General features: G+C 34.9%; 1 non-coding gene across 1 annotated transcript; it reads left to right on the plus strand.

Moving 5' to 3' along the window:
- The first annotated feature begins 13278 nt into the window (after positions 1–13278).
- LOC126005449 (small nucleolar RNA U3) lies at positions 13279–13492 on the plus strand. The gene has a single exon (XR_007494529.1). It is a non-coding gene; the product is annotated as a small nucleolar RNA U3 (small nucleolar RNA).
- The last annotated feature ends 13193 nt before the right edge of the window (positions 13493–26685 follow it).

Consider the following 26685-nt stretch of genomic DNA (forward strand, 5'->3'; position numbering starts at 1 on the left):
TCAAAGTTCCCAGGTTGAATCAAGCCTGGAGAAGCCCCAAAATGTCTGCTCAGCTTAAGGGGCCCAGCAGAGTCTGTCTTATCCACAACTCCAGCTGGAAAGACACACCTCAGCTGAGACACGCATGACCTCAGGGAATTAATGCAAGAGAAGATCAAAGTTCCCAGGTTGAAGCAAGCTGGGGGAGGCCCCAAAATGTCTGCTGAGTCTAAGGGGCCCAGCAGTCAGCTTTACCCGCAACTCCGGCCCAGAAACACTCACCTTAGCCGAGGCAAGCCATCAGGGGATGAATGCCAGAGAAGATCAAAGTTCCCAGGTTGAAGCAAGCCCGGGGAAGCCCCAAAATGTCTGCCGAGCTTAAGGGGCCTAGCAAAGTCTATCTTATCCACAACTCTGGCCGGAAAGATACACCTCCGGAATCTTATGCATAAAAACAAGCTCTTATCTCCTAGGGTTAAGAACTTATACTTTTTTACAATACAGGGACAACCTCCCACCTTGAACATATGTCATGTGGATTCAACTTAGACCCCAGGGCACTAGACACTGACCGTCCAGCCTTGAACCCTGGATCCCAGACATAGAAATGACACAGTTTTTTATAACAGCTCCAGGAACCAAATGACCTCCCGGACATCCTTAATACTGCTCTGAGACCAACATGTGCCAGCTCTAATATGATAGCCTGACAACGAGGAAATGGGAACAACTTGACCTAAGAGCAGGTTGTCCTGCCACGCCAGGCAACAATAAGACAAAATCAGAAGAATTGTCACCCTTTGATCAGTGCAAAAGCCAAGATCACTATCTACAGATGACTGACTCTTACAACCAAGACCAGACAGTACGTATCCTGGGACTAATCAAAAAAAGCCCTAGACTAGGCTTTCATCTACGATCTGTACAACAAACAAGATCTCTAATTTCAGAGGTCTGACTGAGACAATCATAACTGAATGGGTTATTGGAAACACAACGAAAGACTCTATCCCAGGCTATATCATAGGATCAGCACAATGACCAAGACCACCAATTACAGAAGATGGATTAAAACGACACTGAAGGAACCACAAAGAAAGACTTCAGCATAAGCTCCATTCCTTGACCTGGGAGAAACCAAGATCTCTAGATACAGAGGTCTGAGTTTATCATCTATGAAGGAGCTGAAATCTTCCATACACCACAAAAGCACTGAGGGGAGAGTAAATGAATATGCAAAAGGTCTATAGTTAATCCCATGACAGTATACTTCAAGGGTGTAGAAACCCTGTATCTCTTAGGCCAAGGAAATTCCTTCTCCAATGTCCCTATTATTTACTAGGCCTATGCAGGAAAAAGAAAAGCACAAAATAATCTTTTTTATTCGTTTATCTATTTATCTATTTACTTTTTTTTACTTCTTTGTCTTGATGTGAATATTGAAGTTGGTGAGCTGGTGTCTCCATTTTTTTTCTTTCCCTTTTTTTTTTCTTTTTTCCTTATTATGCTCTGCCATGTTTATATTTCAGGGCTGGCTATTATGTGGTGCTTGTCTTTATTGCTGTAGTGCTCACTGGATATTTTATTTGATACATCTTTTTGTATTGTTGTGGTGTTTCAATTCCTTGTTTCCTTTCCTCTCTCAAACTGAGGTTGAGAGCCTGAAGGACTCTGCCCATTTTCGGCTTTTTTTTATTTTACCCCTCATTTTATTGCTTTGCTTTTCTTCAAACAAAGCCACATAACTTGAACTATCTAGTTCTGCCTCTCAAATAGAGGGAAAAGTATAAGAGAGTACCAGGACTAAAAAGATGTATGATCACTAAGTAGTAAGCTAGACACAGAGGGGACAACTTATTCTAACAGCCCAGGGGGTGAGAGTGGGGGATATGGGATGCAGGTTGGAACGGGGGTGGAGGGAAGACAAATTTGGTGATGGGAATTCCCCTGATTCTATGTTAATATGTATTTAAAATATTACTGTGAAAGATATGTAAGCCAATATGGTCAAAATAAAAATTTATAATTTAATAAAAAATAGAAAAGAAAAAGAAAAAGAAACAAAGCCAGGAGTAATCCCTGTATATCACTCGGTGCGGTCCAAAAAATACAAAATAATGCAATGTCTAAGGAGATGAAAAAAGATTTAATAAACTCCACAGACTCAACACGGCCAAAGCCAAAAATCCAGGTGGTTGATCAGTGGAAATTACATAAGCTAAACAGTACAGAATAGTTCATGAATAGCCAAGAACTATAGAAAAATACTGTGTTCTTCCTAAAATTATAAAATGAATCACAAAAGCGATTAAAAATTGTGACATATTTTGCCTAAAGTTTTTAAAAATATGTGAAAAACATCAAATCCCAAAACCATAATAAAAGAAATTGAGAAACTGACCTCTGAGAGAATAAACTCTGTTATTCAATTTTACAAAGTTATTCTGAGAATTCCAAGCAAGGAAATACTTTGTGTATGCAACAAAATTATCTTCTAATATTTTTCTATATTGAATCATATTTTAATGTAGCCAAAAATGCTGCTAGAGAGATAACTGTGGATTGGGCAGCAAAATTTCAACCTAGAAGACTAACTTAACTCATAATATTTCCTTACCTAGGCTTACTAATTACATGAATTCAGGCAGATTACTTTTTTTTTTGTTGAGGACTTGATTTCTTCTGCCATAATGTTTACACTGGTTCATGTCATTCACCCATAGTTCACTGCTACAAGAATGCACATAGACAAGAAACCTGAGGACATATGCAAAAAGGATAATAAATTAGAATGTTTTTTAATAAAATTTGGTCATTAATCATAAAAATCAGATATTGAAAGGCATCACAAGATACTTTGCTAAGTACAAGAGCTATTATATTTCCACACGTACTTATTAATGTGATCAATAAACATTAATAATATGCTTATTAAATGCATAAAATTAATCTTGGCTCTGCAGAATTAAAAAAATCAAATGGTGTGACTACTGCCTTAGAAGTACTTAGAAATTATAATGAAAAATAAATGCATGCATTCTCGAATAGATAATATATGTGGATATTTATGGAATATGAAAAACAAAAAGACTGAATAATAAATACTGTTCAAATTTAGGAAAAAGAAACATTTTCCAGCCTAAAGTAATGGAGGAAGAGTTAGGACTTTAATAGATTCTGAAGGATAAATATTGATACTTAATTTTACTAAGAGCATGCTGTATCCATATCTTCCTTTTTATTCCACTGAAACAGCATGTTAGCTAACACAGTGATGTCTATGTTTAACACAATGGTGGCTCTCGTTTGGATATCTTATCAGAACACATGTTCCACTCCTGGGTCACATTTAAATCTTACATCTGACAGCGCCTCAACAGAACAATATTATAAAATTTTCAAATTACACTTTATTCTTTCAGTATCTGACAAAGAGAACAGTATTAATAAAAATCACCAGATGGTGATAAACACAAATTGTAGTGCTGACATTAATGTGATAGTATAGAAAGACTAAATAAGGTTTTCAGTCTCTTTTGCAGCTAAATGTGATTTAGACACCTGATTAAGTAAAGATCAGTAAAATTCAGGTAAGAGTGATCTAGTCCCAATGGGACAGAGAGAAAAACAGTACAGTAGATAAGATGCTTACCTTGTATGTCACCAACCTAGGTTCAATCACTGGAACCACATGCTTCTCCTTGAATCCCACCAAAAATTAACCTTTATCAAAGAGCCAGGAATAAGCCCTTAACATTGCCTGGTGTGAGCCCAAATTTTTTTAAGTGATATATTTTATAGATTCTGGAGTCAAAGGACAAGAACATTCAATTGAAACAAAGCAAAGCAAGGGTTTATTCCATCTACCAACAAATTCCTAACTGACTAGTAGGAAATTGAACCCTTAACATTAGATCAACAAATTGAAGTCTCTTCTGCTCTAGGCTCCACATCTGTTCCACATCTGATCTTTAATATATACTGCAATTAATTTATAGTCTTGATTTGCTTTCTTTCAAAGTTCAGAATCAGGGTTCCAATTAAAAATATTAAGACATTAAATATAATGAAAATTTCTCCAAATAACAGTATGATAAAGATGTGATAATGTCATCTAGCAATGGATTAGAAAGAAAAAAGGAAGATTATTTTGTAAAACTCCTAAGACTTGGGGATTAGGGCTGGTAATGATGCTGTGTGTGGATATGGAGATGACTACTCTGAATGATATAATAAAGAAAAGGAAAAGAATCATTAGAGACAGAACATTCTAGATCTGTGAGTCTAAATTTTAATCTTGCATATGAATAGTTGTGGGCTATTTTGATGAGTAAATAATTCTGACTTCATAGGTCCAGAGTAGAGATAAAATTCTGTAGAAATTTTAGGTTGAAGCTAATAATATTGGTTCAGAGAAGTCACTTCAATTTGAAAACATATTCAGAAAAACGTCAAACTACATTCCTCCTTCGAAAGCCTCATGTGGGTAGGTGCTTCGTTTTATGAGGAATAAATACATCAAAGAGATTTCACTGAATTATTAAATAAGCACTGTATTCCCACTGTGCAAATGGTCTTGGATACAGAAAAAAAAAACTAAAATAGAATCCTATTCAGAAAAGCGACACTTTAGACAAATAGAACACTTAAAAAATCCCATTTGCCTCAACCTAACTAAACATTTAAATTGCGGTGTATAAAATATGCATCGTTCCATAAGGATAGAAAGATAGCATAATGGGAAGGGAATTCACTGTCTACATAGCTACTTTAATCCAGTATGTCATATTGTCCCCCAAAGCCACCAAAAGTAAACCCTGAGCAAATACACACCCTGTATACAACTGGCTGTGCCCCCCAAGTTGATTAAACTTTTTAATGAACCTGAAAAATATTAAATACAATTCAAATTAACATTGATTTTTTTATTATTAAGCTACTTTAAGGAGATATTGAGCAATAACCCACACAATACTATGAATACTCAAAGAGCAAGGAAATTAAGTGTGTTTTTGTACTTAACTTCCTATTATTTATTTTCCATTTCAACTTAGTTATTTTTATCTTTTCCTAACTGATTGGGGATGAGAAGAAAGAAGAAAGAACAAAAAAGAAAGGAAGGAAGGAAGGAAGGAAGGAAGGAAGGAAGGAAGGAAGGAAGGAAGGAAGGAAGGAAGGAAGGAAGGAAGGAAGGAAGGAAGGAAGGAAGGAAGGAAGGAAGGAAGGAAGGAAGGAAGGAAGGAAGGAAGGAAGGAAGGAAGGAAGGAAGAAAAAAGAAAGAAAGAAAGAAAGAAAGAAAGAAAGAAAGAAAGAAAGAAAGAAAGAAAGAAAGAAAGAAGAAGAAGAAAGAAAGAAAGAAAGAAAGAAAGAAAGAAAGAAAGAAAGAAAGAAAGAAAGAAAGAAAGAAAGAAAGAAAGAAAGAAAGAAAGAAAAAGAAAGAAAAGAAAAGAAAGAAGAAAGAAAGAAAGAAAAGAAGGAAAGAAAGAAAGAAAGAAAAGAAAGAAAGAAAGAAAGAAAGAAAGATAAGAAAGAAAGAAAGAAAGAAAGAAAGAAAGAAAGAAAAAAAGAAAGAAAGAAGAAAGAAAGAAAGAAAGAAAGAAGAAAAAGAAAGAAAGAAAGAAAGAAAGAAAGAAAGAAAGAAAGAAAGAAAGAAAGAAAGAAAGAAAGAAAGAAAGAAAGAAAGAAAGAAAGAAAGAAAAAGAAATTTCTACCCTCTGATCACTTTTAGGAAAGAGTAAAACAGTTTTAAATTTACATTGTAATTACTTTTAAAGAGAAATTTAATTCATTCTCTCATAACTCATTTTTCAGATATAATTAAAATGACCCCAGGAAGCAGGTTAAAATAGCAAAGTCAATTTGCACAGAAAAGGATTCTAGATCTTTAATGAATTCTGTAAAAATCAGAATGTTTCTACCAGTTTCTCCTAAATAGACATTGGTTAAATATGTTCTTGTTCTTGCAGAAGTAACCTGGTCAGAAAATCTATCAAGTGTGTGGACAGGATCTTTATTCTGCCAAAAGTACAGACATTTGTGCTCATCTCCTGGGCAGGGAGGTGCTGACACTAAAATATCACCTCACTGTTGCATTCTTCTGGAATGCCTACATTTGACGTCTATTTCCTGCTTCCTGGGACATTATAAGTCTCTCCTGGAAGTCAGTAATTTCCATAGTATCAATGAGCCTAACAGATCATATTTCAGTGTTGGCTGTAGACTAGTAAAATAGTTTAATGCTAAAATTCTGGAAACTGGATGGAAAGAAGAGAACTGAAGCAACAGAAAAGCATTCCCTCAAATCTGTAGATATCAAGGTTAACACTGGACCCACTTAGTATATCTTTATCTCTTGCATCTGCTCAAGGTGAGGATTTTCAAGAAGATAATCATGACATAAGGAGTTGACAGGATGAGAAACAGGCCATTAATTATAGGTTTCTTTTAACCTACACAGAAAACTTCAGATATCTCATAAAATGGCCAATTTGAGACTCTCTATTATTTCTATAAACCCAGAATGTTTCCGTGATAGGAATCAAAAGCCAACACTGTTCCCTTTGGGTTCCCCAGGTGCTCCTGCAATTTGCTGAGATCACTAAAACTATCTGTCATAGCCTTTCTCTTTTAGCCTTTCACAGGATAGCTCTCTAAAAGAAATATCCAACAGAAAACAGAGTTATCAATAATTTACTAAATTCAGTTTCAGGCCCCATGCTCTAAAGGTAGCCAAAGACAATACCAATTGCCTAAATTCATAAAAACTGTAATATATATTCTCATGTCTGGCTATGGTAGATGTTAAAAGAATCCATGAATCCAAAGGACAGTATGGAAATCAAAATCATAATCATTGTTCCATCTTCTTAGCCAAATCATACTTTTGTTCTCTAGCCACCACCTAAGAGGAAGAAATAAAGTATAAATAAATGATGGTTCTCTTCCAATTTAAGAAATTACACATTTCTTTTCAAAATTGACATTTTATGAGAAACATAATAAATTATATTACAGACCCTGGCTTTTTATTTCCTGACCATATAAAAATATCATGATTTTTCTAAAGCCGCACTATTCGTCCATGTCTCTTATTGTAGTTCATTACTGAACTGTTTTAACTTTTCTAGAATAAACCCAATATCTTATTTTTCAACCAATAAATATTTTCTATAGGTATATAAAACATTTTAATCTCCAATCAATATTTCATTGCTGAATATTCAAGGCATTAACTATCAAAATCATGTCAAACTTTCTATTAGCAAATTTTTTAAGACTCTTGGCTCTGCACCCAAAGAATTTGGAGTTATTCAGGCCTTCTAGAATAAGGTTCCTTACTATAGAGCTATAATCAAAGGTTGAGGTTATCAACTTGTAGCAACTCAAGAGAGCAACCCATCCATGAGAAACTGACTCATTTCAAGATTATCATGGATAAGGACTTGTGTTTAGGTTTAGAGTTGAGAACTCAGGAAAGTACACTCCATTCTGCACTGGAGAAACACTGGAGATAGTCTATTACTTAGCATTGCAATTATTCTTTCTTTTTAATTAATATATTTATTAAGCATCATGGTTACAAACATGTTTGTAGTTGATTTCAGTTATACAAAGGACAACTCCCTTTACCAATGCAATATTCCTAACACCAATGACCCCCATTTCCCTCCTTCACGACCCCCTGCCTGTATTCCAGACAGGCTTTCTATTTTTCTCACTCACTGCCATATCGTGATAGTTATTAGTGTAGTTATTTCTCTAATTGAACTCACCACTCTTTGTGGTAGGAAATAATTCTTATTTTAATAAAAAACAAAGCAGAAAATTTTAAACTATATTTAATTCAAGAGACCAAAGAGACAATAAAATACAATGAAGTGTTTACCTTGAATGCTACCAACTCTATTTCCACTTGGCACCACCTAGAGTTCCCTCAAACACAAAGTGACCTCTGAGTACAGGGCTAAAAGAAAGCCTGAGCACCACAGGAAGTGGCCCAAACACCAAAACAGAAAAAAAAAAAAGTGAAAGGAACAAAACATAAGCCACTTCTCATATTAGCCAAAAAATAAGGTTTTTTGGCCATTTTTGCAACTTGAATATTGTTCTTGTTTTAGTTTTTCAGTTTGATTAGAGATATGATTTCAGAATGTCCTTCTGTGGGTCTTTATTTAATTAATATATTTATTTAAGCACCATTACAAACATGTTTGTAGTTGGGTTTCAGTCTTAATTCGCCGATCCTAATAGTTTTGACTGATGTTCTTGTGCTATTGTATATAATAGAAGAAATTCAATGCCTATCTGGGGTTTCTCAGTCAGCTTGTAACAGTACCAAAGCCCAGCTGGTAGTTCAGGAACACTTTCTTGAGATTAGGTTTCCAGAATGGGAAGGCTGCCTTTGCTAGAAGCTTTCATGGCATCTGAACTGCATGCTGTGCCCTGTACTCATATCCAATTCAGATATAAAGGGTGGATTACCCCCTAGTTCCTTGCAGTGCAGCCAACCAACAGTGTTCAGCTGAATGGTCTCCTTTAAGGCATTGTCTCAGTTAAAGAGAGCATTTTCATCCCAGTTCAGGCTTGCTTCCCTGGAGAGCCTCATCAAGTCACTGGTGATTAGGGATATACAAAGGTTCTGAATTCTTTCCTAACTTGGCCCAAGTTCTGAAACTTCAGATCCCCTGAGGTTTCCAAACCTACTTAGTCTCAGTTGTAATTCTTCCTGTTCATTTTTGCTTCTGGTTCTTACTATCCATAGGTATTAATCACAAGCATCATATGAATGCCTTCTGAATGCTAATGTCCATCTCACAGACAGCTTCCTGGCACACTTTGCCTGTAATAACACCTCCATAAACTTCTATAACACTGTTGTTAGAATTCTGTGAAGCACTCTTATGTCAGATTTGAACTCTAGAACATCATCTAATTCATAGAGGTTCCAGATGTGTTATAAGTGAGATAAAACCAGAGTAAAACGATCAGAAAATGTGCACTCAACCTTCCACAAGAGGAAGAAAAATTAAAATAAATAAGCAGGAAAAAGGGAATACTATGGAATAATCAGTAAGTTGGAAATAATTATATTTAGAACATGTGGAAAATGTTGATATCTGGGCCACTGTAAAAGTGCTTTGAATAGCAAGCACATTTTCATTTAAGTCAAGAATACATGTTTGTTTGTATTATGAAGTGTCTAGATGGAAACAGAGAGGAGGTCAAAGACCTTTAAGCTATACTTGAGTGTTTCTAATCAGTTTATTTCTTGCCTAAATGGAAGGGGGTTACATGGATTTTATGATACTGTTAGAGTATAAAGGTGAGTGGTGCTATGCATTTTATAAAACTTTCTTCCCATCTGTGTGCCTCTGAATGATAGAACTGGAAAAATAAGGCAAAAATCATGGATTTCAGTTTATAAATCAATCTTTCTAAAAAGAATTGACGATAAAACTTTTTCAAAAATTATTTGAGGAAATCATAATTTTAGGGAACATGTATACAAAAGAACAAGTTGATGGAAATAGACAACATGCAATAATAAACTGACAAATATTTATCTCAAAATTTCCCATTTTGACATTAATGTGTTCATCTCTTTTAATTTTGAAGCTTTGAAAAGAATTTTATCTTTATTGTAGTTAAGATAATGTGGTTTCAACAGTCTTTTACATATGTGTACTGACATATGAAATTATTTCACCTTCTCTACCATGAAGTATGTAGAAGACCACATACAACGGTATTCCTCTTACCCACTTCTCTTTCAAAAATATAATATCTTAATATAAGCCCCATATTATAAACATGTTTGTAGTTGAATTTCAGTTATAAATAATAACACTCCCCTTCACCAGTGCAACCTTTTCACCGCCAATGTCCCCCATCACTTCCTCCCCCATACCTGCCTGTATTCCAGATAGGCATTCTATTTCTCTCATTCATTACCATTATCATAATAGTTGTTGGTGTAGTTATTTCTCTAAGTGAACTCACCACTCTTTGTGGTAAGCCTCATATCATGGGCTGGTCCTTCTAGCTCTCATTTCTATTGTCTCTGGGTGTTATTACAATAATGTCTTTTATTTTTCTTAAATCCCAGAGATAAGTGATAGTATTCTGTGTCTATCTCTCTCCCTCTACATACCTCATCATTCACTCCCCACTGTGGTAATTCCAGTTTTGTAATCAAAGGCCAAGGTATTGTCATCATTCAATATTAATTATTCACTTCCTTTGTTTATATACCAGAAATATGTGATATTGTTTCTTATTTGTCCTTCTTCTAACTAATTTTGCTTAATATGAGAATCCTCTACTTACACCCATTTTAAATATTTAAACAACTCTCAGAGGCTTTTTATAATTCTTCTTTCATATTATGTGATGTAAAATGAAACATTCATGAATTCCTAAAATGCCAAAAGATTAATTTTGTAGGATTCTGAGAATGGTGCCAATTAGTTAAACAAAGATAAACTCACATGTAGCATTTTAAAGTTTCTCCACAGTGGTGTCTATCTTTAACTTTTACATTGAATGTAAACACCAAAAGTCAAATGATGATAAAGATTCCTTTAACTGGAAATGTCAGAAAATTTTCATAGAGTTTTTTATGGTAATCCAGATTTTTTTCTCTTAAATTAGATATTCTGGTTATCCCTCAGCTTTATAGAAAAGTGTAAGATGTATACAATGCAATTTATAGTTTCTGCAAATGCAAAAGAGCATCTGGTCACCCTGAAAGAGTTTGGAAAGCAACACAATATTATGAAAATACCAACACATTTTAATTAGAAAACCTTACTTTGAATCTTAACTTCTCTAACTATGGGTAAGTCATAAAAACTTCCATAATCTCATATTTTAGGGAAAAAATAATTTAAAATGCACAATTTATTTCTCTACAGAAATATTTATTATGATAGTGTTGGCATCCAATATTGTATTAGTATCAGAGTTTCTGCCTTTCATATCAATCATTTCATATACTCATTACCCAGCTTCAATCACTATACACCATTATTCAATCAATGTCTCTATACCAATTCCACCCACCCAATGTCCTCCCCTAGTAATCACCATTCTGCCATCAGAATCTAAATGTTTGTCTATATTTTTTATTTTGTTCTCCATTTACTTAAATTTCATATGAGTACAATTTTATATCCTCTGTCCTTCATCCTCTGAATTATTAAATGTAGCTTAATGTCCTCAAGATCCATCTATGCTGGGGCCGGGTAGGTGGCGCTGGAGGTAAGGTGTCTGCCTTGCAAGCGCTAGCCAAGGAAGGACCGCGGTTCGATCCCCCGGCGTCCCATATGGTCCCCCCAAGCCAGGGGCGATTTCTGAGCACATAGCCAGGAGTAACCCCTGAGCGTCAAACGGGTGTGGCCCAAAAACCAAAAAAAAAAAAAAAAAGATCCATCTATGCTGTCTTATAGGAAATATTCTTATATTCATTTAACAAAAGAGTTGTTTCCATTGTGTCTTTATGTCACATCTTCTTTGTCCATCTATCTGTCAATGGATACTTTCGTTGTTTTCATATTGTATCTATTGTTAATAACTCTGTAGTGATAAAGGTGCCTATAACCTAGAATTTTGATTCTCAGATGATACCATGGAATTTTCACAATGGAAAATATGATGCCAAATAACCACTCATAGTTTTCATGTAGACTGTAAAATATCTCGGGGTAATGATCCCCGAGACTAACTAGGTGAGAACTTCTGTTCTGTGTTAGCATCATTATAAGCATGGTGACTCAGGAGCATCCTGATAGTCAGCAAAATGTAAGCATAATGCTTTAGTTCTGAGTGAAAAAAGCTGTTCTACTTTTCATCAATTGAAAGCTTGCCCATCAAGAATACATATTATAAATAGCAATGCCTTTGTTCAGAGAAACATGAAGAAATACTTAGCTATAAAATTACTAATGAATTTAATTCTTTATGCTTCTTTTGGCTTATAATTAACATTTGCAGGGTAAATAAAAAGGACTATTCTAGGGATATAAAACAGAGAACCAGAAAAAGCAATCAGTGGCAGGGTCATTTACAAATTGTAAAAGAATTATCATTTCTGTATTTGTAATTGGTTGAAAAATTAGATTGTATTTTTCTATTAGAGAAAAAATTATTTTCCCTATAATAAAGATGGTTCTATTTACTAAAAGTGACAAAAGCATGGATGATCTGAGGTCTCTGTGTTCTGATTGACAGAACAGGAAGCAGTAAAATTGCCTGAAGGGTAATGAATGAGCAGAAGATTAGTGGACACCATATCAGAGGAAAAACAGAAATCAGACTGAAGTCCATAGTGTGGGATGGATTATACTCTAAGGGGAAAAGGCTGTCATATGAAATGTAGGCAAAGTAATTTAATGATCTCATTTACATTTTATAAATGGCATATAAATTGCAGCAGAATGGAGGTGAATGAAATCTGAGAAACCAGTTAGAAATTTTTCACAGGGTCCAGGTAAGTAAGAAAGGATGCTGCTTAATTTCAAGAGCTAAATAAAGCTAGAGGGAGGTAGACATATTCTAATGTATTATAGAACTATAGATAATTTGCTGATAGGCTGAATGTGGGTTAATAAAGATCTGAAGTATAGAGTGTTTGGTGAAAGACACTGGAGGGAATGAAAGTATGGAGATAGGGGGCAGTGGTGGTGGGAATCTGAAGAATTGGTGAAGAGTACTGTTCTTTCTATGACTGAAACCCAACTACAAACATGTTTGTAATCCTGGTGCTTATATAGAGGTATTATTTTTTTAAGGAAAAAGAAAATGTAACTTACCAATTAAGGAAGAAAATGGAGGAGAAAGTTGGAAAATGTAAAATAATAAAGTACTATCAAGCCTTACTATTAAGAGATTGGTCAAATGCAGATACAGAACCATCAGAGAACTCAACGTAGAAGGCTGTTGGGTTGGTGTTCGTTTGTCTAGTTTATAAATTGCTCCATGAAAAAATGGAAGGATGTGCTAAAAGTATCTGAGTTATTATAAAAGAAATAATAAGCTAAGGGCAGAGCAATAGCACAGTGGTAGGGCATTTGCCTTGCATGCAGCTGACCTGGGACCTACACATGTTTGATTTCTGGCATCCCATATAGTCCCCCTAACCTGCCAGAAGTAAATTCTGAGCCCAGAGACAGAAATATTCCCTGAGCATTGTTAGGTGTGGCCAAAAACAAAAACAAATCCAGAAAATAAACTGCCCATGAATTTGGATTCATCAACTCATTGGTGGCAGAGAAGTTGATGTGATTAAAAATTTCCTGGAGTAAAACTATACTTTCAGGAATCATTTCTATAGTATGTAACTAGAGAAGTTTCTCTGATCGTGTAGAGCACCCGAAGCCACGAGGAGGAGCCAGAGCGTCCTCTCCTGAGCGTGAAGTCGACTTTAGGTGTTGCTTTTTCGGCTGCCTCTTGCCATTGATGATCGTTCTTCCCTTCCTTTGGAAGGGGTAGAGGGAGAGGACGCAGTCTAAGAGGTAAAAAAATTTTAAAAAGAAAAGAAAATTTCCTGGAGTAAAGAGAAAACAAGGAAAAATAAATAAAATAGAAATAGAGTATAGTCTCTTTTAAGACATTGTGCTATCACATAGATAAAAGAGTAGGTTGAACACTGAAGGTCAATGTGGGGCCAAAATTTTTCTTCTTTTCTTTGATTGTATAATTATAAAAATGATCTTTGAGGAAACAATTGTGATGTAGGGTAGGCCACATGCAGGGAATGTGCCTCCTAGCTAGCTCTCTAACCTTGTGTTTATTCTATATAGGTCAATTTTCTTTGTGGGGTACCCATATTCTAGATCCTAAGCCATGTAGAATCCCAAGTATTTACCAAGTCCATAAAGGTCTCCTTTCTAAGAGGTCACCAAATAATGAGTTTCTCTCCCGAGTTTAACAGATCATGGAGAATATGGTGTAGATGGCAATTTTTGCTTTTATGCATATATTTTCTAAGCTTTTGTCTATAGGTGAACAACTGAGATCTTCTTACTTGCTATTTGAAATTCTAAAACTGTAAATTATAAAGGATAGATTCAATTTATCAATAAATGTCATGGTACCGGGGAAAATTTCTCTACCTTTCTGGGCTCTTAGTATGGACAAGGAAACACACTAATAGAAGACATACAAGCAGAATAAAACCATCAGACTTAATTATGTACTTATGGAAAATTTATTGGCTGTGAATTTTAAAATAAATCACATTAGACCAAGAGTTTATATCCTGAGCTAAGGCATTGATAGGGTTCTGGGGTAATGAGAAGAGACATATTATTCCACACAATAATAAAGAGACAACTTCTAATGACAAATCTTATTTGTAAATAGATATCCTGTTTATATGTTTCTCCAATTTAAAAAAACTTTTTGAAGATAACACTAAATTAGATAACATATATTTGTTCAAGTGCTTAAAAATTGTTTTCCAAAGGGGTGGGGAGAAAAAAGTTTTTCTTCAAAGACCATAGGACTAGATTGACCTTAGTTCTACATCCAACTACAAAGGGACTGAATATTGGTTAAAAAATTTCTCTGGATATCTTTAAAAAAACCTGAACTATATGTATGGTTCCAAAATCAAGAAAAATCCACAGGTTATAATGTGTAAAAGAACTAATTAAGCATCAAAATTTCTAAATCCAGGAGTTGGAGTGATAATACAATATGTAGTATGCTTGCCTTATATGTGGCATATTAGGATTTGATTCACAACCCAATATGATCCCCCAAATTCTGCCAGAGATGATCCCTGAGCACAGAGACAGAAATAAGCTCTTATGAGAACCATTGGGTATGCTGCCCCTCCCCCCAAAAAAGAGAAAAAAGATCCCAGTCCAGAAAAGAAGATTTGAGATTCCATATACCATCATTCCTATAAGGTGTTCTCACAGGGTACAGTTATCCTGCAGTCAATAGGGGAATAAAAGATTGTTTTATTTCTAATAATTTTATTTGCAGAATAGATCTGTCAGAATTCAGATAATATTACATGCTTATAATCTGGAGTGAGCCCTGGTAATTTTTAGGCGTTTGAACCTGGTTGGCTGTATACAAGGCAAGCAACTTGTCTTCTGTACTATATCTTTAGCTTAGTTAGTTATAGTTATATTTTATCCACATTTAAAAAATTTCTCTAAAGAGCTGGAAGTTCCAGCTCACCTCAGGAAGCTCACCACAAAGAGTGATGAGTTTAGTTAGAGAAATAACTGCATTTTGAACTGTCCTAATAATGAGAATGTATGAGGGAAATGGAAAGCCTTTCTAGAGTACAGGCGGGGGTTGGGTGGGGAGGAGGGAGGTTTGGGACATTGGTGATGGGAATGTTGTACTGGTGATGGGTGGTGTTCTTTACATGACTGAAACCCAAACACAATCATGTATGTAATCAAGGGTGTTTAAATAAAATATATATTAAAAAATTCTCTAAGGTAACTCTAAAATGTCATTTGAATGTCACTAAAATGGGTTTCAAAATTTTTTGTGTGTTTTGTTTTGTTTTTGGATCACACCTGGTAGTTCTCAGGGGTTACTCCTGACTCTACACTCAGAAGTCACTCCTGGCAGGCTCAGAGGACCATATGGGATGCCTGGATTTGAACCACGGTCCATCTGCAGGCAAGGCAAACACCCCACCTCCATGCTATCTCTCCAGTCCCACTAAAATGTGTTTTAATGGAGTATGTTGTTAGTTAATAATTATTTAATTTCCTAACTGTACTACACATGGTGATGCTACTTTTGTCTTATTTTTGTTTTTAAAACCAAGATCTCCTGGTTTTTTTTTTTTTGTTTTTTTTTTGTTGTTGTTTTTGGCCCACACCTGGCGGTGCTCAGGGGTTCCTGGCTCAGGGCTTACTGGCTCTTTGCTCAGAAATCGCTCCTGGCAGGCACAGGGGACCATATGGGATGCCTGGAATCGAACCACTGTTGGTCCTAGGTTGGCTGCTTGCAAGGCAAACGTCCTACCGCCATGCTATCGCGCCGTCCCCCCTCCCCACTGCTTCTTAAATACCTTGTATTGCAAATATTCATTTGCAAAAGTTAGTCTTCTCTTTAAATTTAAGGATATCACTATTTCTAATAAGAATATAAAATTTGAAATAGCTTTAAGGTCCATTCTGATTTTTTTTAAAAATGTGCAATTGAGGGGGTTTTAGTCTTTTTTTTTTGGGGGGGGGGACACACCAGGAGGTGCTCAGGGGTTACTCCTGGTTATCTGCTCAGAAATAGCTCCTGGCAGGCACGAAGGACCATATGGGACGCCAGGATTTGAACCAATCACTTTAGGTTCTGGATCAGCTGCTTGCAAGGCAAACACCGCTGTGCTACCTCTCCTGCCCCCAGGGATTTTTTTTCTATTCAATACTATTCATATTGAGCAGACATATTTCTCCTAACTTAAATAATCACTGGGAGCCAAATTTTTTAAGTCAAATCAAAATCTCCAAGGAACTATTACTCCCTATCCACAAAGGTGATAATATAATACTTGAGTACAGAATGATAAATTTTCTATTCTTTTAACTGTGAAGTTGAAGTTCTCAAAAAAGCCACCAACAGCTGGAGCATCCATATTTAGAATAATGTTTATAAATGATTTTTATCTCATTTTATTTGTCATGCATTCATCAAAACCTATTAACTTTAACCAGGGTAGACATCCTCACATCTGGAGAGGACCTTCAAACCAGCAAAGAAACAAAAGGAGCAAGTGAGATAAATGTTTGCATACCTCCTGTCTCCTGCTGTTACCCACAGATTGGTAGACCCAGGCAGTCCCTCTGGGTAATGGATAGCTTCAAGCTTCTCTCCAGGCAACTTCAGCCTTGGTGGTCAGTCACCCAGTTTGCCTTCACCTATTCTCAGTTGCATATTGTCACCAGTTTCTTGTCTATCATTCCTGGCATCCCCAACTGGGATTTTTAGTTTAAAAAAAGTCAGTTGGGCCATCAAAACAGGGAAAGATTTCTTTTAAGAAGGAAAAAAAATGCGTTCAAGCTTTATTTTTCAGGCTTTCTATTGTATATCATAGTTTGAATTTCATCCTGCTTTTATGCTTCTTCCTTTACTTTCTGTCCTATTTTTCTTAAAGTCTGCTCCAAAAAAATGCAAAACAAATATTTATGGATGTACATATGCATCAAAGTCTGTGCATGTCTACTTTATACCCTGCCCAACCTCTTATAAGACCTCAAAATAATTATAGTCTTGATTTTGTTGTTGTTGTTGTTTATTTTGGGGCCACACCTGACACCCAGGAGTTACTCTTGGATTAGTGCTCAGAAATTGCTCCTGGCAGGATATGGGAAACATATAAGATGTCAGGGATAGAACACAGGTTGGTCTCATGTTGGACATGTGCAAGGCAAATGCCCTATCCACTGTGCTATCTCTCTGGTCCCTAGTCTTGGTTTTGTACTCAAGAAATGCTCAAGTAACCATGCAAGAGCATTTAAGAAGACATTTTGGCTTGCTGAAGTCTAGAGTAGAAAACTTGATTTTTTTAACTAAATTTAAGGATATCTGGGGGGCCAGAGAGAAACTACAGTAGTAGGACGTTTGCCTTGCATGCAGCCAAATCCAGGCATACTGTATGCTCACCTGTGCCTGTCAAGAGTGCTTTCTGAGTACAGAGCCTAGAGTAACCTCTGAGCACAGTTGGGTGTGACCCAAAAACCAAAATAAAGAGAAAAAGAAAAGACGAAAGAAAGAAAGAAAGAAAGAAAGAAAGAAAGAAAGAAAGAAAGAAAGAAAGAAAGAAAGAAAGAAAGAAAGAAAGAAAGAAAGAAAGAAAAGAAAGAAAGAAAGAAAGAAAGAAAGAAAGAAAGAAAGAAAGAAAGAAAGAAAGAAAGAAAGAAAGAAAGAAAGAAAGAAAGAAAGAAAGAAAAAGAGAAAGAAAAAGAAAGCAAGAAAGAAAGATTTTTCCCACAATCTTCTCAGCAGCTGTTCAATGATCTCTCCCCCAAAATTAGTTTTTCCAGTTTTGGTTTATTACTCCTCCTCGTTTAAATAAATTTAGTCTTTCTCAGTCACTTCCATTATGCAACTTTAGATGTCTATTCTGTTTCAACAAAGTAGCAGTGACTGAACATTCCTGAATAGTCATCCCCATTAAGGATCAGAGAGGGTTCGAACGTATGTGTATCACTAAGGAACAGTGATATTCCATAGCAAGCAACATGAGACACCCAAGTAACTTAAACCTATTTTAATTTATTTAAATATCTTCCCTAATTCCTCTAACTCTTTCTATTCTTTGCCTTCTATCTCTATTCCCGATTGATTCCCATTTCCACCCTACTTGTCTTTTTTTTCTTCTTCCTTTCACCACCTGCCTACTGTCCTTCTCTCTACCTTTTCCTATCTCTAGCATAATTCCTGACTGTACTGAATAAAACCCTTAGGTACAAGAAGGTTATTTTTACAAGTCTCCCAACCCATCATCTCTGAATAAGTAGAGAGATAGTAGATCTGTGTCTAGGGATCCTGTGATTATTCTGTTCTTTAAAACCAGATAGCCCTAAGGAAATGGCAGCAAAACAGGTTTGTGCCAGAAATTATTTGAAATCTATGTTCTCAGAAATAGCCTGGGATTTCTATATACCCAACCATTTATTCTAAACCTTCTACAAGCGTATTACTATAAAATGAAAACAGTTCAGAATAATCCTCAGGTACAATAAAATTTCAAGGGAAAACAAAGGTCCGATTGTAGTTCTTATGATTTTTTAGCTTTTTGAAAAGGATCTCAATTTTTATTTCAATGGTAATTTTTGATTCACTTCTATAAACTAGAAAAATTAACTAAATATACTGTCCATAGTTCATTAGAGATTTTAAATTAATGATGCAATAATGATTTTTAGGAAATAGTTTGCCTCAGTGAGACATTATATAAAAGGAAAATGGACCAAACCACAGTCCCAACTCCCACCACCTCTCCACACATTCAGAAAAGTTTCCACAGCCTAACATCAATGGCAAAGCAACCTTAATTTTCTATAAACTTTAGTGCCCAAGAGGAACTATTTCAAAATCTTCCTAGTCCTGGCTTGAATTTATAAGGACTGCTATCATACTCACCCTCCAATCTCTTGCCCCTTTTCCACGTTATTATACACTCTACCACATGGCCTTTAAGTGACTACATCATGTGTCCATGATTCCAAAAATCCTGGTATGTGCAAAGAGGGAATAGAAAGTACAGATTGGACTCATGATAGGGAGCATATTAGAAGCAGAATGAGAAGGAACCAGAAAAGTTAACATAAAAGAGATGAGAGAATATATGAGACAAAGGAAACTGATTGGGCCAAAATTAAACATGCTTTTTATAAACTCTCTGCAGTCAAGAACCTATTGAGGCATGGTGTGGCTTCATTCCTGAATTCCCTTTTGCATTTGCAACAAAAATTCTCAGTGATTCTAGTACCCATGTCTCTTCATTTCATTCTTTACATAAATAGAAGTATAAGACTAAGAATCTAATTCTGGGGTATGGGGAGCTGGGAGATAGTACAGGGGTTAAGACACTTTCTTTGGGCTTATCAGTTTATTACAAATATATAATTCCTATATATAATCCATTACTATATATAATACCTAAGCATAAATCAAGAGTAAGGCAGCAGCACCATTGGGTGTGGCAATAAATAACAAAAAAGAAAGAAAAGAAAGAAAGAAAGAAAGAAAGAAAGAAAGAAAGAAAGAAAGAAAGAAAGAAAGAAAGAAAGAAAGAAAGGAAGGAAGGAAGGAAGGAAGGAAGGAAGGAAGGAAGGAAGGAAGGAAGGAAGGAAGGAAGGAAGGAAGGAAGGAAGGAAGAAAGAAAGAAAGAAGGAAGGAAGGAAGGAAGGAAGGAAGGAAGGAAGGAAGGAAGGAAGGAAGGAAGGAAGAAAGAAAGAAAGAAAGAAATAAAGAAAGAAATAAAGAAAGAAAGAAAGAAAGAAAGAAAGAAAGAAAGAAAGAAAGAAAGAAAGAAAGAAAGAGAGAGAGAAAGAAAGAGAAAGAGAGAAAGAAAGAAAGAAAGAGAGAGAGAAAGAAAGAAAGAAAGAAAGAAAGAAAGAAAGAAAGAGAGAGAGAGAGAAAAGAAAGAAAGAAAGAAAGAAAGAAAGAAAGAAAGAAAGAAAGAAAGAAAGAAAGAAAGAAAGAAAGAAAGAAAGAAAGAAAGAAAGAAAAAGAAAGAAAAAAAGAAAGAAAGAAAGAAAGAAAGAAAGAAAGAAAGAAAGAAAGAAAGAAAGAAAGAAAGAAAGAAAGAAAGAAAGAAAGAAAGAAAGAAAGAAAGAAAGAAAGAAAGAAAGAAAGAAAAGACTTTGTCTTTGGATTTGAGGTGGGATTTTCTTATCTATAATAAAATGTGTTGAATTAAAACATGTGAAATTGAAGTATGAATGTCTTACTTTCAAAGTGAATTACTTTGGGTAGAAGAATATGATGGATCAAAGAGACTGAAGAAAATCAGAAGTGTATGTGAAATTCCTAAAATTGCTCTTTGCTGGATTCTGCAACTTGTTAACTGAGAAAATCCATCATTTTCATGGTGTGTTAGAGGCCTTTTGGTTCCCAGGTCTGAGTGGCATTCTACTGTCAAGCCCACTGCACTGAGGACCTTCAACCACACTGGCGGAAGAGAAAGGAGGTTGACTTCTGCAAACACATGTGTTCACTGTGAGAATTAAATGTGGCACCTGAGAAGAGCTATAAAAGGATGAGCAATTATTTCTGTTATTATCTGCCTTAACTTATTATCATCACTGCTGGGTGCTGGCTTGGACAGAACTTTCCTTTCTCAGCTTTATGTGAAACTGACTTTGGGGGTCTGAGTGATAGTATATGGGGTAAGATGTTTAAGGAAAGTTCCATATAAAAACTGTTTCTCCTATTCACTTCCCCATCCTGGCCCTTATATCACCTGTTTTCCTCCTTATTATTTTTATTGGAGTTAAGTAAAATGACTTCCTAATTTACAATGCTTTTTATATATTAAAGACTTTAGACTGTAGGCATGAGTTGCCTTCCAACCCATTTCATTGAAACATCCTGAGACAAATTAATACTTTAAAGGTGCCAGACTTTATAGGTCATGTTGAAATACAACAGTAAGGTCAAATAAAATATCAGTATCTTAAAAGCAATACTTTTGCCCCTAAGAACCTCATCAGAATTTCCTTTCTCTTTCTGATGATGATTTAAGTCAATAACAAGAGTTCTTAATGTCAAAAAAAGACAAAAATAGCATCCCTCTACTATAGATATCAAATAGTCATTAAAAATATACAAGGCACTGACAGAACTTTACAAGAAAAAAACATCTAATCCCATCAAAAAATAGGGAGAAGAAATGGACAGATACTTTGACAAAGAAGAAATACAAATGGCCAAAAGACACATGAAAAAATGCTCCACATCACTAATCATCAGGGAGATGCAAATCAAAACAACTATGAGGTACCACCTCACACCCCAAAGATTGGCACACATCACAAAGAATGAGAACAAGCAGCGTTGGCGGGGATGTGGAGAGAAAGGAACTCTTATCCACTGCTGGTGGGAATGCCATCTAGTTCAACCTTTATGGAAAGCAATATGGAGATTCCTCCAAAAACTAGAAATTGAGCTTATGGGACCCAGCTATACCACTCCTAGGAATATACCCTAGGAACACAAAAATGCAATACAAAAATCCCTTCCTCACACCTATATTCATTGCAGCACTATTTACCATAGCAAGACTCTGGAAACAGCCAAGATACCCTTTAACAGATGAATGGCTAAAGAAACTGTGGTACATATACACAATGGAATATTATGCAGCTGTCAAGAGAGATGAAGTCATGAAATTTTCCTACACATGGATGTACATGGAATCTATTATGCTGAGTGAAATAAGTCAGAGAGAGAGAAAGACACAGAATGGTCTCACTCATCTATGGGTTTTAAGAAAAATGAAAGACATTCTTGCAATAATAACTTTCAGACACAATAGAGAAAAGAGCTGGAAGTTACAGCTCACCTCATGAAGCTCAACATAAACAGGGATGAATTTAGTTAGAGAAATAACTACGTTTTGAACTATCCTAATAATGAGAATGTACGAGGGAAATAGAAAGCCTGTCTAGAGTACAGGCGGGGGTTGGGTGGGGAGGAGGGAGATTTTGGGCATTGGTGATGGGAATGTTGCACTGGTGATGGGTGGTGTTCTTTACATGACTGAAACCCAAATACAATCATGTATGTAATAAAGTTGTTTAAATTTAAAAAATAAAGAAATAAAATTTTGCATAAGTTAGTTAATAAAATAATTAAGTTTGTATTAAAACTATCTACATTGAGTAAATAAAATTGGCATAAGTAGAAAAATAGAAAAACACTGGCTTTATTAAAATATAAACATTGGTATAAGTTGATAATGGATTCATGGCAACATAAAAGCATGTCCTAAATATTCTAGGTCAAGGATCCTAAACTTACAAAAATAAACTGAAAGCAACACTCCCTCTTCAGAGGACCCTCTCATACCAAAGTGATCACCAAGATGAATCAACTGAGATCACAGAATCATTCTATCTTGGTTCCCCTTTTTTCTTTACAAGAGTCTAGTGTCAATGCTTCCTGAAAAATCAGCATCCATGATGTTATAATGCTGCAGATTGAAACTCAGTTGTTTCAGCCACTGGCAGAAAATCTTATGCTTCTCATCAGATACCATGTCTCATGCTAGAATACCAACATCTGGATTTGGATTTACAATGCTACTTTAAATTCAAAGACATGAGACTGTATTTACCTTTCTTATCAAGGTAATTCATATGTGGTTTTCTCATTAAAACAAGGACAAATGCCACCAAAGGTTTATAAGAATTGAACTTTAATTTTCGTCATGATACTTGACAACTACTTCACCCAGACACATAACTGAAGGGGCATGTTAGAAAGTAGGTTGATGCATGAGGACTTTTTGACAAAATGAAAAGAAATAAGATTTCTTGGAGCACCAGTCATTCCAGCACCAATCCTCCTTTACTTGAAGAGGGACCCACACTCATTGACTATGTATCACATTAGTCCCAGGGTTCTCCTCTAACTGGCATGTAGCCTTATGATAAATTAACTATTATTTAAAGGAGATGATAAAGGTATTATCTCATCAGAAAGTTGTGAATAGAGATCAAAGAGTATAAGTTTTATTGGTAGGAGGTTCAGATTTAATCACTGGCAGTGCATGGTTCCCTGGGCACTGCTAGGAACAACACCTGAGTCCAGAGACAGAGATATCCCCCAAACACTGATGGTATGCCCAACAAAAGTGTTGCTAATACAATTGCTAATACAATGAAGCCTTTTATGGGAAAGTGCTTACTTAGTAACATGGCTGGCAGAACCAGAGTTTACCTATGAACTAATACTAACTTCACTTTCACTATGGCATGGGATTGGTCATTGAGTTAGGATAAAAATTACATAGAAAAAAACAAAAATGGAAATGGGGAGAAAATATTAAAATGTATACTATAATATTTTAACCTAACAAATAATCTATCTAGATTCCTGATTATCTCTCTTTATTACCCTCTCCTTACTCCTTACTCTTACTCTCCCTTTCTCTCTCTCTTTCTCCCTCTCTCTCTCTCTCTGTCTTATTTTAAGAATCAAAGGAAAAAAGTAGAATAAAAAATATAAAAAAATGGAGGAAAGATATTGGTTTAATTATCCTTCAAAAAGCTTTATGAAATAAACTAACAAAACCAGTAAGGATATAGTGAGATTATTTGTCCAGTCATATTTGATCATTATTAAATGTTTTCTCATTCTTGAAAAGATAATTTAAATAAAACAAATAAGTCTCTGTACAGCTTGGGATCAAAGTAAAGCTTTGAGAGAAATGTCAAAAGATGACTAAAATCTTTCAAATGAAGGACAAGTTATATATGCAGAAAAAGTTTACAAGGATAAAAAGAAAAGAAAGAAAGCATATCAATGAGTAATAATAAATATAGTAATCCAGGGAAGACCATACATTCAGGATTAGAAGAATTGTTTTATCAAAAATGCATAAATGTCTCAATGAAATTATAGAAATATACTTTTAAAATTCAGATAAAAGATAAATAACAAAACAGTTTCAGTAGAAAGGGAAAAGACATTAAAAAAAAAGAATAGCCTCAGCAAAAGACTGAATGATCGCTGCAGGGGTAAAAATAGTAGAGACTTTAGAAATCATGCACAATAAAAACAAAATGGAAAAATTTAAAGCAATCAGAAGAAGATGATCTGCCTGGGGGACCCACAGTAGGGACCCAATATGTAGTTATTTGGCTCTGAAGAAACAGAAAACAAAATAGCCAATGTAGACACACTATTTGAAGATAAAATGTAAGAATGTTCTAGAACTGAAATAACTTTTGAATACAGAATTACAAGGATCATCATGCCCTGGACTGTTTAAAGAGTTGAGATTTATACTTTGATATCTGAATAAGTTTCTGAATTTCAAATACTCCACATTTCTTTGAACAAATATCTATGTCAGAAAATAATGATGCTAGTCTGCTAAATTCTGGTCAAATAAATGTGATATAATTTAAATAAGCTCACCAATTTAGTTTTCATTCTTTGTAACCACAAAATATTTTATCAGATATAAAGACATTTGGGGAGCAAAGTGACAAATAGCCACCTTTAAAAATATAACTATATTAAGCTGACTATCAAGACAAAAATCAAAATAAATAAATCACTAGGTCAAATAACTATATCCAAAGATCAGAAAGATCTTTGAATTATTTTATGTGAAATTTTAGTCTGCGTTATTTTGACTGTATTCTAGTCATAGTATTGTTTTCTTTTATTATATAACTTAGTTTTATCACAATATTTATTGTACTAATATAGTTTTTTACAATTCATTATATCTATTTGTTATTTTAATTATAAAGAACTATAAGAAATATTTAAAACCGCCAATACAAAAGAGAAAACAAAAAATAGTTATAGATATATTATAAATCCTTTTAAGTCAATTAATTTCTTCATTTGTTGTAAAAAGAGTATTTGCCAAGAACTTCAAACTAAATTATGGCTTAGGCTTTAAAATTGTCAAAACATTAAATGAAAAGCAAAAATACTGCATTCCAAATTACTTGGAGGAAAAAATACTGAAAAGTAAATCCTGTAAAATATAATAAAGAAGAGTCAGAGCAGAAATAGTAGATGCTATTGTTCTGAAGTTTCTCTCTAAAAATTATTGGAGAATTATGAATAAAGCTAATGAGCAAGCCTCTATTTACTATGTTGACTGTCATAAAGTAACATTTCAAATTTCAAGTTAAGATAGAATTATATAAATAAACTATTGAGTAATGTAGTGGATGAGAAAGGAAAAGGCTAGCAAAATCAGTACTTGGAAAGACTTGTTGGTTTTTTGAAATGATATCAAGGTTGTAAAAGATGAAGAGCCACTGAGGGAAAAAAAAAAAACCAACAAGCAATAAAAATACCAAAAGTAATGAAACAGACATGACAAACAAATGCAATGTGAAATCCTGGACCAGAAAAGAGCATTGGTAGAGAAGCTGATTAGTACAAATTAAGTCCATACATTAGTTCAGGGGTGGCGAACACGCAGCTCTTGGCCAAAATGAATGTGGCTCTTTGCCTCTTATCATTCTTTTGTATACTGTGGCTCTTTGCTTAGTATCATTCTTTTGTATACTGTGGCTCTTTGCCAAGTTTGGATTTTGTTCTGCTGCTTCTGAGGAGGGACGTCTGAGGAGAGATCTCCGAGTGCGGAGTCCCGCCCCGAGGCTGCGTCCTCCTATCTCCCATCCCTCGGAGACAACTGTAAGGCTGAGCGGGCGGGGGGTGGGATGAGGGGGACACACACATCTTGCCATGAGTTCTTTATTTTTTTTTATTTAATAATATAATTTTTATTTTGATCATAGTGGCTTACATATTGTTGACAATAATATTTTAGGTATATATTTACATGAGTTCTTAGTGTGGAAGACGCAGCAAATGCAATATGTGTTTAATGTATTATTGTTAAAATTATATGCTTTTGTGTGAGTGCTTGTCTGATTTGGCAGGTCACTGCGTGGTGTGGCTCTCTGACTCTCACAGTTTAAAATTTTGGCTCTTCCTGTCGAACTTGTTCACCACCCCTGTATTAGTTGATAACAATTTTAATTTACTGATGCCAAAGATTGTTATGCAACTTGTCAACATTAGCAAAAATTGATGAAAGGCCTTGGAGAGCTCTTTAATCCATTTCTGTGACTACTCCATAAGCACAAAATTATTTCCAAAAATCAAAAGGGCAAAAGAAATATTTAAAATTGTAAATTACATCATAAGGCAAAAATGTCTTATATCATCTCAAGTTAATAAAAATATTATATTTTATAATTATTTACAATTATTTGCAATTAAAAGGGTATTGTATTTTCAGGAGCAGAGATTAGACAACCACATACCTCTGTATAGAAACACAAAGAAGTGTAAGAGAGCCCAAAGTCTACTTAACAATGATATATTCTTGGTACTTGAAAGGACACAACTGCATGCATGGAGTGTGTGGTTTTACTTAACCTAATTAAAATGAGAGGTATTTATGCTGTTTAGAAACAAATAGGAACAATGACAAAATGTTACCATTTACATCCCTGAAAGTTTGAT

This window comes from Suncus etruscus, chromosome 3, assembly GCF_024139225.1.
Source record: "Suncus etruscus isolate mSunEtr1 chromosome 3, mSunEtr1.pri.cur, whole genome shotgun sequence".
Taxonomy (NCBI): Eukaryota; Metazoa; Chordata; class Mammalia; order Eulipotyphla; family Soricidae; genus Suncus; species Suncus etruscus.